The following is a 13335-nucleotide window of genomic DNA, read 5'->3' on the forward strand; positions in this document are numbered from 1 at the left end:
TGAAGACTATAAACATCAAGCATAACAAAAAAACTTTTCAACACTTGTCAGTTACGATTCGGAATGTGCACCACGACCTTAAGTAGTAGAGAAGGGGTGAGAGGGAGTATTCATATTCTCATTCTGAAATATCTTTGGATACGGGACGAATGACCTAGTTGTTCAAAGTATTCACCTTCACTCATAGACTTTAGTGTAATTTAAATTGAATAACTGCCAAGTCTTCTTCAACACCTTAACATTGCAACAATCAATTTCAACAATGCACTTCTCTTTGGATCAAATCCAACATACTCTTGGACATCCATACACTCTTTTGGGTTAATCACTTTTTTATGGTTAAGCACCCAATTTTGAATCAAACCCCTCTCTTTAGGTTAGTCACCTCTTTATGGTTAACATGCCCTCATTATTTTGGTTAATCACTGATTCTTGGTTAAAATATCACTCTTTCCTTATGTGGGTTAATCACCTTCTTGGTTAACATACCCTTTCTTTTGGTTAATTATTGATTATTAGTTAAAGTGCCACTTTCTTTCTTTGGGTTAATCACCTTCTTGGTTAACATACCCTTTATTTTGGTTAATCACCGATTCTCGGTTAAAATAATATTTTTCCTTCTTTGGGTTAATCACCTCTTATGGTTAACATACCATTTCTTATGGTTAATCACCATATATTGGTTAAAACACCACTCTTTCCTTTTGTGGGTTAATCACCTTCTTTGTTAACAGATCCTTTCTTTTGGTTAATCATCGATTCTCGGTTAAAATACCACTTTCTTTCTTTGGGTTAATCAGCTTCTTCGTTAACATACCCTTTCTTTTGCTTGACTTCAAGTGTTGTCATCATCACAACCATATCATTGCCAAACCTAATAAGCTACTGATTGACTTTTTCTTGCTATCCATGAGCTTTACCATCTTTGATCACTTCTTGATTATTCCTGCAAGCACATTGATCTATAATAAGATGGATTAAGGACACGGGTTTTAACTAATAACTTGATTTGGGGCAGAATTGTAACAGCAAAATATTTAGAAAGAAAACGATGAAAAATGATAGAAATAGGGCACCACACTCTTTCTATTAATTCAAATGGATGATAAGTTTTAGTGAAGATCACCACAAGAAACTTGGTTTTTTGAAAAGATCAAAAACTCAGTCCAAAGGAGCAAAACCCTTAAAATCTCACAATGTGTTTGTTTAATAAAATTCAAAAATATATTTGTTCATTATTAACTTCTTCTTTATATAAATGTAGCATGTTGATTTTACAATAATAACTCATGAAATAATACAAATTCAACCCACTATTCTATTAATAAGGTGGTGAAGGGAGTGAATATTGATTGCCTTGATGAATAATAGCAATTTATAGCCACTTTGATTAATGCAATCCTCTCTCTCTCTCTCCTCTTCAACGATTTTCCTTTTATTTTCTATAACTCATTATTTGATTTGAAATAAAAACCCACAAAAGTTTAAAGCACTGGAAGCATTGCAATGGTTAAAAACACACAAAAAGTAAATAAAGTGTTTTGGGGCAAATTTGGACTAGTTGGCCTTACACAATTTATTACAATATATATTTTCTTCTTAAATAATAATAATATAATAATAACAAAATCATGAACCACACCAAAATTGAAATATTAATAAAAATGATATTCAAATAAGTTTCGGAGCGTTACGATTCTCCCTCACTTATTGAATTTTGTTCCTCGAAAATTTACCTGATCCGAACAAGTCTAGGTAAGACTCCTTAATTTGGCTTTCTAGCTCTCAAGTCACACTACTGTCAACAACTCCTACCCATACGACCTTAACCAAAGGAACTTACTTTCCTCTCAAGTGTTTTGCCTTTCGATCTTCAATTCGTAAGATGATATTTCATAAATTAAGTTATCTCTGATATGCACATCTTTCTGACTAAATCACATGTGAAGGATTTGAAATATACTTACGAAGTTAAGAGACATGAAATAAAATATGGATATTTGAAAGTGATGGGGGTAATACAATTTAGTATAAGACTTTGCTGACTCTCCTAAGAATTTGATAAAGACCAATAAAACGAGGAGTAAGCTTTCACGACTTCAATTCCCTACCAACCCAAGTCACTCGAGTGACTCTTAAGAACATATGATCTACTTCCTGAACTTCGAGGGATTTCCTCCCTTTATCATGATAACTTTTATTCCTACTTTGCGAAGTCCTCATCTTTTCTTGAATCATTTTAACCTTCTAAGTAGTTTGTTGAACTACTCCGGGTCCTAACACGACACTTTCACCAGATTCATACCAATATAAGGGCGTTTTACATCTTCTACCATATAACGCATAAAAAGGTATCATTCCAATACTATAATTAAAATTGTTTTTCTAGGTAAATTAAATCAACTGTAAATAACTATCCCAACTACCTTCTTGTTCTAAAACATACGATCTTAAAAGATCTTCTAAGGATTGGATTGTTCTTTCTATTTGATTGCCCGTCTATGGATGATACGCAAAACTCAATATTAATTTTATTCTCATTTCTTTATTCAAACCTTCCCAAAACTCGACATGAATCAAGGATCTCTATCTGAAACTATACTAGATGGAATCCCATGCAATCTCACTATTTCCCTTATATAAATTTCAGCCAACTTCTTCAATGGGTAAATGATATTAATCGAGATAAAGTGGGTTGATTTGGTCAACCTATCTACTATAACCCATATCGAATCATGCCCTTTAGTGGCTCTAGGCAAACTTCCAAGAAATCCATAGATATATTATCCCACTTCCACTTTGGGATACTCAAAGGTTGCACCAATCTAGATGGGTTATGATGTTCTATCTTCGACTTCTCATAAACTAAGAAAGAAGACACAAACTCAAGAACATCATTTTTCATGCCTGGCCACCAAAATATTCTCTTAAGGTCTTGATACATCTTTGTAGCTCCCGGTTGAATATTCAAATTACTTCTATGACCTTCTTCCAAAATCATCTTCTTAAGTTATGATATATCTAGCACACAAATCCTATCCCGAAATTTCATAATCCCATCATCACCTACTTTAAAATCCAATTCTTTTCCTTTACTTATCAGTGCCATTTGATCCAATATGTGTAAATCCAACTTCTGACCTTCTTTAATCTCTTCTAACACATTGTTAGTTACCTTTAACATACCCAATTTCACACTTTTCAGTGTTAGCTCACGCCCTAATCTTAGATATCTAAAATGCTCGATTAAATCTATTTCCTTGACCATCAAAGCAGATATATGAAATGAATTCCTACTCAAATCATTTGTGACTACATTAGCTTTACTTGAATGATAGCTCAATTTAAAATCATAATCTTTTGAAAGTTTCAGCCATTTTCTCTATGCCATGTTTAGTTCCTTCTGATTGAACAAATATTTTAAACTCTCATGATCACTCAAAACTTTGAATCTTGATCCATATAGGTAGTGCATCCAAATTTTAAGTACAAAAACCATGACCTCTAATTCCATATCATGTGTAGGATAATTCCTTTCATGAGTCTTAAGTTGTCTAGAAGCATAAGCTACAACTTGAGCTTTCTGCATAAGCATAATACCTAGACCCAACTTAGATGCACCATAATACACCACAAAATATTAGCTTGGATTTGGAAAAATTAAGATTGGTGTTGATCTCAATCTCTCCTTAATATCTTGAAAACACTTTTCATATTAAACATCCCACACAAAAGCTTTCCCCTTCTAGATTAACTTGGTTAATGGCAGTTCTAACTTTGAGAAACCTTCTATGAATCTTTTATATAACTTGATAATAGAAGAAAACTTCTAATATAAGTTACTAATTTAGGCATTTTCCATTGTAAGACCGCATCTACCTTAGATGGATCCACTACTTTTCCAACCACTGGAAATTACATGTCCGAGGAAACTAATTTCTTTTAACCAAAACTCGAACTTCGACAACTTAACATAAAACTTATTTTCTTTAAAGGTTTGAAATACTACCCTCGGATATTCTACATGCTCTTCCTCTGACTTAGAATATACCAAGGTGTTGTTTATAAACACCATGACAAACTAATCCAAATAGGGATTGAAAATCTTGTTCATATACTCCATAAACACTCCTGGTGCATTGGTCACACCAAAAGGTATAACCAAATAGTCATAATGACCATAGCGAGTCTTGAACATTCTCTTAGGAATATATTTTATGACTTCACTTGAATTTGGTGGTAACCTAATCTCAGATCTATCTTACTAAACATGCAAACTCCCCTCAACTGATCCATAAGATCATTAATTATATGAAGAGGATGCCTATTGTTAATAGTAAGCTTATTCGATCACCGGTAATCCACACACAAACTCATGGTTCCATCTTTCTTCTTAACCAACAAAACAGGTGTTCCCTAAGGCGACACACTAGGTCTTACAAATTGCTTCTCCAATAGCTCTTCTAGTTGCTTCTTAAGCTCACTCATTTCTTCTAGAAGTTATTTCTTCCTGCACAACCAGACGTAAAAACTTGTTGTAAATAGTAAATCAAATATTGCTTAAGGAAATACAGTACTAACTGTAGCGGGGTATTCGTTACCATTAGAGATATTGACTAAATCCAAGGTAAACCATACAAGTCGAGTCGCCACCGCACTTCTATTTATCCAAAGGAATGGTTAGAAAGCGAACAAAAACCTAAAAGTTTTATCAAATAAAAAACTAGTAAAAATGTCAGAGATCGGGGTAAGGGGGTTGGTTATGCAATGGGAAGGTTTTAAGCACCCAAAACATCCTAGGTACTCCTAGGGAGCCCTTTTCACATTTGTTTTAAGGTTGGTATTTTTGTGAAAATTTATTTGTGCAAACATGATTGAAGAGAGGAGAAGATAATATACAAGTTATTTGCATTTTGTGTTTGGATGGATGAACCCATTGCCTACGTACCATCTTAAAAAGATTAGGATCAAAACCTCATAGTTCGGGGTAAAAATCTCAAAATGAGTTGGTGAATTAATTGGTCCAAAAGGCTTAAGGTCTTTTGTTATCCAAGGGAGAAAACTCAACCTAAAACAATAAATCCACCATGTGAGGATTGCTTCAACATGCTAGTGAGGGGTTAACCCTATAATAAGCATGGAAGACTCATTGTCCATCACTAAGGATATAGGTGAGTATTACATCTACCTCAAGGATAACTCAAACCTAATAGCTAAAGGTTATAAAAAAAGTTTTTGATTAAGAAAGTGGCCATTGAAACCACAAAAAAGGTATTTGGATGAGTGGTATTTACCAATGAAAAGTGTTTACAAAATATGGTCAAAATTGACTTAGGATTCAATTCAAAATAAGTGTTATGAAACAAGTTTGAAAATCAAAAGCATAAGGCTTAGGTTTCTAATGTTTGAAAATAAGTGTTAAATGTTTGCACAAAAGTTTTGGTTTGGGTTAGAGTGGAGGGAAGAAGAAGAATGGCTAAAGTCCTAAACATACAAGAGATGAGGGATAAGAAGCAAGACCACAAATGGAGTTCCTCTCTTGAGATCATATTGATGATCCAAGTAACTCCCATCCTTTGGAATATGCAAGCAAAATAAGTGTAAGATCAAGCAATCAACATAATCAAACAAGCTCTTAGAAGATCCCCAATGTTTCTTGTATCTTTCACTTTGGATGAACATGGCAATGGTTCTTCAATTTGAGCTCACATAGGATCCCCTAGCACAAAAGCACACACATCAAAGAATTCTATGAAGTAAATCAAGAATGGACAAGAGTGAGTTTAGAGGTTTAGTCCTTCTAATCCATCTTCAACATTTAGGTCCTTTTACTCCAATTTTGCATAGGGAATGTCCTAGAAACTAAGTCCATTTGTTCATTTCTTTGCATTTGGTCCACATCAATCAAAACAAAACACAAGCACAATAATATATACACAATTATGTGCTCAAGTGAGCAAAAGGCAAATTGCATTATCATAAACATGTGCTCAAATGAGCAAAGGAAAAAGCAAATGAATAATATGTACAAGAATAGTAAATTGCATAAATGTAAAGTGCAAGAAGTAAATGTTAATGGTTAATGGTTAGTGTTAATAGTTAGTGTGCCATAAGGCAAATTTAGCGCTATGTTAAGCAATCGTAATTGGACTTATGTAGAAGTCACAACTATCTGAGGCCGGTCAATAATAATGTAGGCAACAACACAAGTTAGAGGTCTTGATTAGTGAATCAAACTCCAACAACTTGCCATGCCAAAAAGAAGATGAGAAATGATCTTGTATTGATTTAGGTTCTTTGCATGATTTAGGAAGCAACCTATCCTTAATGCAAAGCCATTCACTTGATCCATGATCAAGATGAATTAGATTTGAATCAAGGAAGATTAAACCTCCATGTATAAATGCTAACCACCAATCCTTAACTCATTGATCAAAAAAGAAAAAGAGAAAAGAAGAAGAAGAAGATGAAGAATTAAAGTGCATTAATGGAAATGGTATGTACTAATCAACAAGCATTGACCAAAGATAGAGAAGATCAAGGTCAAACAATAGAAAACAGAAGCAAAATGAGAATGAGAAGTCAAGAAACAAATAAAATATTTTTGGCATTTTTTAATATTAAAATAAAACTTGAATTAAAATAATAAAATAAGGTCAAACTTCAAACTCACTTCAAATCAACTTTGAAAAGTCCAAGTGAATTATCCCAAGTTCAACAAGGTCAAACAAAGTTTGACAAAAAATTTCAGCATTTTTAAAAGTCAGAAACTATTTTAAGTCAATTAAAAATGCATAAAAATAACCTAATAGAACTAAAATCTCAAATAAATCTCAAATCAATTAATAAATTGATGAGAATATTTTTCATAGATCTATCATCATTCAAAGAGGTTGGAAAAATACTTTTTGTATTTTTTGAATATCAAAAACTATATTAAATGAATTAAAAATAACCAGAAAAGAGAAAATTACTAAAAAATATGAAATGACAAATTAAAAAATATTAAAAATCATTTTTAGAAAGTAGAAATTAAAAGGAGAAGAATGAAATTGGTCCCATAATTTTTGGACCAATAATAAGAGAGATATGAATTTTCAAAATGAAATGGAATTAAAATAATAAAATGAAAATAAAATCAGAAAATAGAAATAAGGAAAAAGCGTGAGCCATTGGGTGAAGATTCATTAATTGACGTGGATCATCACACGGCCTAGAAGCGCGCGTTCACCATACACCTTGGTCAACTAAAACACACCGAGCCTTTAAATAAGTCATAAGAATGGACGTGTGTGATTGGATCTGGAAAAATCAATGGACGGATCTGATTGAATCTGGAGACCAGATGGTGGCCAGCGCCACCGTCTTCTCCGGCCACATAAAAAATTGCAGAAATTAAAATGGCAACAAAAATGCACTGTACAGGCATCAATAGAGAGCTGGGGTGATGTACATCACCCCTGTACCACTCAATTCCATTCTAGATCTCTATATTGAGAGAAATCAAAAGTGGAAATTTTGTGGTGTTCATGTGAACTTCATGATTTACAGTAGACACTATGGATCAAGGAGAGAAGATTTAGGAACTTTGAGATCTGAAGATTGGTCAATGAAATCAAAATTCAGATCTGAAAAATTTGAAGAAAAATGGATTAGTTCCTTTAGTGATGGCTAGGATTTCAGTTCAGCAGCAATTGGGGCGCCTTAAGGTTGCTAAAATGAGAGGCAATGGCATTGTATTTATAGCTGAGCAAGGCTGAGTTGCATGAACAAATCATGTGCATGGATGGAAAGGGCCTTCATGTATGGGCCTGTACAGGCGCATGGAGGGCCCAATTCCACTTGGATTTACAAGCTTATGCCAAAGGGAATGAGAATGGACGTGCAGAATGAGTGTGCTGAGCTCATGCAATGTAATTTTAATAGATTTTCAAAAATGCACCAACATGTTCAAGCTTTCAAAAATGCCATGTCCAAACTTGAAATGCAACCTTATGAGTAATGGTTGGAAAGCTTATTGCATAAGGAACAAATGTCATGTTGATCAAAATTCCACTTGGGCCTTGGAAATTAATGAAAATTGGATTTGAAGTGTAGGGTGCAAAACATGCATATGTGAGATTTTCAAAATTGGCCAAAGTTCAAGCCCTTCTGTCTCAATGATGCAAGCTCAAAATGACAAAATCTTCAACATCAAAGTTGTATATCTTTTCAAGGCGATCAATTTGGACTCAAATTTGGCATCATTTGGATTTTTGATGAAGAAGTTATGTGCACTTGAAGTTGGACTTTTTCACATTTCAATGCATTTGGTCCAAAGTGACCTATAATGTTTTGCATTATCACATGTATTTCTTTTGAGATTTTGAAATTTTGCTCAACAAAACATTTGAAGTAGACATCTTAAGCTTTCCAATTAATTTGGTTTCACTTCAAGATCATAAAAAATGAAGGAGTTATGTCCTTGGGAAGTTGACCCAAAATTAGGGTTTCAGTCAAAATGACCTATAATGTCTTGGAATGGATGATGACCTTCCAAGCTTCAAATCAATTTTTGATGAAACTTAAAGTTGTTCATATAGTCCTTAAGAACATTGTTTCTCTTGGGGTCATCTCCATTTGAAAAACACATAAAAAGTTAGGTCTCAGTGTATTTCAAAATAGTCAGATGAATTGACTGATCAACTTCTCAAGTCCAAACCTCACATCTTGATGAATTGATGATTGAGGACACTCAAATAAGTTCAAATATGCATGAAATGATGAATTAAAGAACTTCCCTTGATTGTCTTTGACCATGGGCTGAGGTTGCTTCATGAGCAAGGCATAGTTGATGAACAAATGAATTAGGGTTTCCTTGGGAAACAAGCCTCAAACCCTTTGATTTGCTTTGATCAAAATGATGAATTGAAATACTTGGGAGGCATATTTGATGGATGAGAGCTTTGGGAATCATTGTCATGCTTTCTTTTATCTTCTCTTGGCCATATCAATGCACATAGGATCTCCTAGAAGCTTTGGACCTTGTGACTGCTCAAGCTACAAACAAGAGATGTTAGTGTCATATTTTTGTGCTTTTGGTTAGTGAATAAAATGAGAAAAGAAATAATATACAATTCAAGTATGCTTGGTGACCTCAAACCAACTCACAAGAGATCCCACCCCAAAGGTAAGGAGCCAAGATGCTTATGATCCTTGAGGCAATGTAAATGCAATGTTGTGATGCCATGAGGGATCTTAGGGTCAAAATTAGGGTCTTACAGATGCCCCTATTTAAGGTCATTCTAGTCGGAGAAGTGAAGGTTAAAATATTCGTCTCGACGAGGTAGAATGGGCTTAAATAATAACAAAGAGACGAATTTTGGTCCCTAAGAGACCTCAAGATGCAAATGTATGTATGCAAAAAGGTAGTACTCTGTGGAGATATGTGTCCACAAAGAGAAAAGAAATCAGGAGAAACTGACAATCCATATGAGTAATACACTCAATGGGACAGAGACTCTGGGGGACTCTAATGGGGATATTAAAGGGAATAAAAATGCGTGAGCAGGTCACGACTTAGAACTTGCTGAGAGACAGGAGAAGAATTCCATGAAAATAAATCAATGGAAAGACTCGAGCCGACTCAAGGTGCATGTATTGGGGAATATGCCAATACAACAAAACTATCCACAAAGGATACTTCGGATGAAAATCCGGACTCAGATGGGGAGAAATCCACTGAGGGACTTCACTAAGAAATATCCAAACAGGACTCATCTGAGGAAAAAACAAGATGAGGTATTACCGGTTACTGGGTAATAAGCTCAAGGAGACATGTGATCGCAACACCGGTATAAGGGTGAGGGAACAACATGCTCGGGGAGAATGAATATCTAAGACCAGTATAAGGGTGAGAGATATCAAACATCCAAAATCATCAGAGGAAGACCTAAAAGGTATATTTCAACTCAGAAAAATCTGACTCCACAGGGGACAAAAAGTCATAATAGGGAGCAGAAAAGGAAGGAACACCAGGGATACCGGTTACTGGGCATATAATAGGTGACCGACCAAGCGTGAATTGGGGAATATTTCCAAGACACTCATCATCTGAAAAGAGGGCTAAAAAGGAAACTCGATTACAGGATGACCATTCGACTCTGCAAAAAGGGAATACGAATCTTGCTCGACTGGGGAAGAGCAAAAGACTTCGACCAAAGAGCGCATGAGATATGTTATCTATTACCTTCAGAACATAGATAACATACTCGCATGGAAGATTATCCACAACCAGTTACTGGGTTAATAAAGGATAAATTGACTGAAAGAAAAGGACATCGGGATACCAAATACTAGGTATAAAATGATGACCAATCAAAGGGAGAAACGATCATTGCCGACAAAAGGCGAATGAAATATGACTCGCTGGGGATACATTGACAAAGGCAATGATCTGGGAGATATATCACCGGTTACTGGGAGACATATTTAAAAAGGTGAAGGAATATCAATACCGAATATTGGATAAAGATAACTGTCAAAGAGGGGATTACATCTACCAAAACTAGGTAGAAAACCACGGAAGAGAGTAACCTCCATCGGTTAGGATGAACAAAAAAATAAGGTTAACTCTGAAAGGGGATAGAATAGGGTTTACAACTACCAGTATAAGGGTAGAAAACCACAGACTCCGTCGGGAAAAGATGGACAATTACTGGTTACTAAGCAATCATTCACCTAAACTACGGGGAAGTGCAGGGAACATCTCAAGAAGCCAAATCTAGGAACAAACTAGAGAGGCACGATGAAACAAGACTCATCCCTATGAGGATATAACTCAGGGGGAACTCCATCCCAATATATGTGTTGGGAGGAAACAGTAACAACAATCATCCACGAGGGCATAACTCAGTGGGGAATATGGAAGAAAGGATAAACACTTTCTACTTATGGGGTTGGCTCTACATGGGGAGATCAGACGCAAACATCTGCTTGGTGAAATATGTATTACTAAATAGCAGGAGACAACAAACAAAGGTAATTATGGCAAATAATGCGACATGAATATTTGAATGTTAAAATTATGCATATATGTGTGGTTTATGTATGATGAATGCTGACAAAACAGACATATCTAACACAAACAGGTCCAAAAATCAATGGACAAACATCCGGTACTACATCTCGAGAGAGAAAGCCAGGCCCACTGGAGGACATCCAATCTGATGGGGCAAAAGATACCAGGAACCAAAGATCTCTGCAGGGGTAAGAGCATCAACCACCCTAGCTAGGGACAAGATTAACACACAGATAAAATCTGCCGTAGAAGCAACTTTACTGGGGAAATTATCAGAGGGGGGGACGGAATTCTGTGGGGAACAACCACCAAATCAGAAGTTTCCAGGGCCACCACCATATATATTGCATTACCGAAGAGATCACATCTGCTGAGGAGGAAGGATCAATACTCCACTGAAGGAGGATGAAAACCTTCACCAACCACTCTGCTCGGGAGGAAAGCACAAACAGGCTCTGAAGGAAGAGGATACAAGCATGTTGGGAATATGAACAAATGTCTTACCCTGTTGGGGATCATACCATCTTTGGGAGAGAACTGAAGACGTCCCAAATATCCTTTCGCTATTATGAATGTTCACTTTGTTTAACAACAAATTTATGAAATTTTTTATTTATTTAAGACAATGATATTTCTCAATTAAAACATGCAAAACATTTGTTTGAACATAAACAAATAAGAGTGCAAAGAATTGGATAAAGGCTAAAATTTATTTGATGGGATGGTAGTCTGCAAATGGAGAGACTCCATAGATCTTTACAAATTTGAAATTGGTGATATATATTGGAAAACGGCTACATTGAACATAATGACCATTTCTCCACCAACTCTGAATCCGATGTATTTGAAGCTTCAGTTGACAATGACTGAGCGAGAATTTTTTGACAGATGACAGTTCGTAGAACAAAGTCTTGTTAGGATGCAGTTACTTGCCAAATCCCTAACTTTTGCCTAGATTTCCCCAGGGTGAGGTACTCAATCTAGCGGGATACATATCCATTTTTTATGTCTCTAACTTTTGCCTGGATCGCCCTTTCGGGTTTTCAATCCACCGAGACGCTCATTTTTTGCCTAAGCCACCCTTTCGGGTTTTCAACTTAGCGAGCTATTCTGTTTTTATTTTAGGCGAAGTATTTCTTGACTGCATCTGAATTCACAGGACGAGTGAAATCCTCCCCATCCATAGTTATAAGTATCAAAGCACCTCCTGAAAAGGCTCTCTTAACAACATATGGACCTTCATAGTTTGGAGTCCATTTGCCCCTGGAATCAGGCGCGAAAGACAAGACTTTCTTGAGCACGAGGTCACCTTCTCGAAACACACCAAAGGCTTTCTTCATCCTTTGCTGATATAAGTGACCATGGCACATGGCAGTCAATCTCTTCTCTTCTATCAAATTCAATTGGTCATAACGACTCTGAACCCATTCAGCATCAGTTAACTTGGCTTCCATCAAGACTCTCATTGATGGAATCTCCACCTCTACTAGGAGCACAGCCTCCATGCCGTAAACAAGGGAGAAAGGGGTTGCCCCTGTTGAAGTGTGGACAGATGTACGATATCCATGCAAAGCAAATGGCAGCATCTCATGCCAATCTTTGTACGTAACAACCATCTTCTGGACGATCTTCTTGATATTCTTATTAACAACTTCAACAGCCTCATTCATCTTGGGTCTGTAAGGAGAAGAATATGATGCGCTATCTTGAACTCGCTACACAGCTCTTTCATCATCTTGTTGTTCAAGTTAGATCCATTGTCAATAATGATCTTATCCGGCACACCATAACGGCATATGAGTTGATTCTTGATAAACTTCACGACTACCTGCCTGGTCACATTTGCATATGACGCCGCTTCAACCCACTTGGTGAAGTAATCAATTGCTACGAGAATAAAACGGTGACCGTTAGACGCCTTAGGCTCTATCATGCCAATCATGTCAATTCCCCACATGGAGAAGGGCCATGGTGATGAAATCACATTCAGAAGTGTCGGGGGAATATGAATCTTATCCGCATAAATCTGACACTTGTGGCATTTCTTCACATATTTGCAGCATTCAACTCCATTGTCAGCCAATAGTAGCCTGCCCTCAACATCTTTCTAGCCATGGCATGTCCATTGGAATGAGTACCAAAGGAAACCTCATAGACCTCAGTCATTAACAGGTCTACTTCGTGTCTATCCACGCATCTGAGCAGAACCATGTCAAAATTCCTCTTGTAAAGCACATCGCCATTGAGGTAGAAACTGCCTGATAATCTTCTCAAAG

The sequence above is a fragment of the Lathyrus oleraceus genome, chromosome 6 (assembly GCF_024323335.1).
Source record: "Lathyrus oleraceus cultivar Zhongwan6 chromosome 6, CAAS_Psat_ZW6_1.0, whole genome shotgun sequence".
Classification (NCBI taxonomy): Eukaryota; Viridiplantae; Streptophyta; class Magnoliopsida; order Fabales; family Fabaceae; genus Lathyrus; species Lathyrus oleraceus.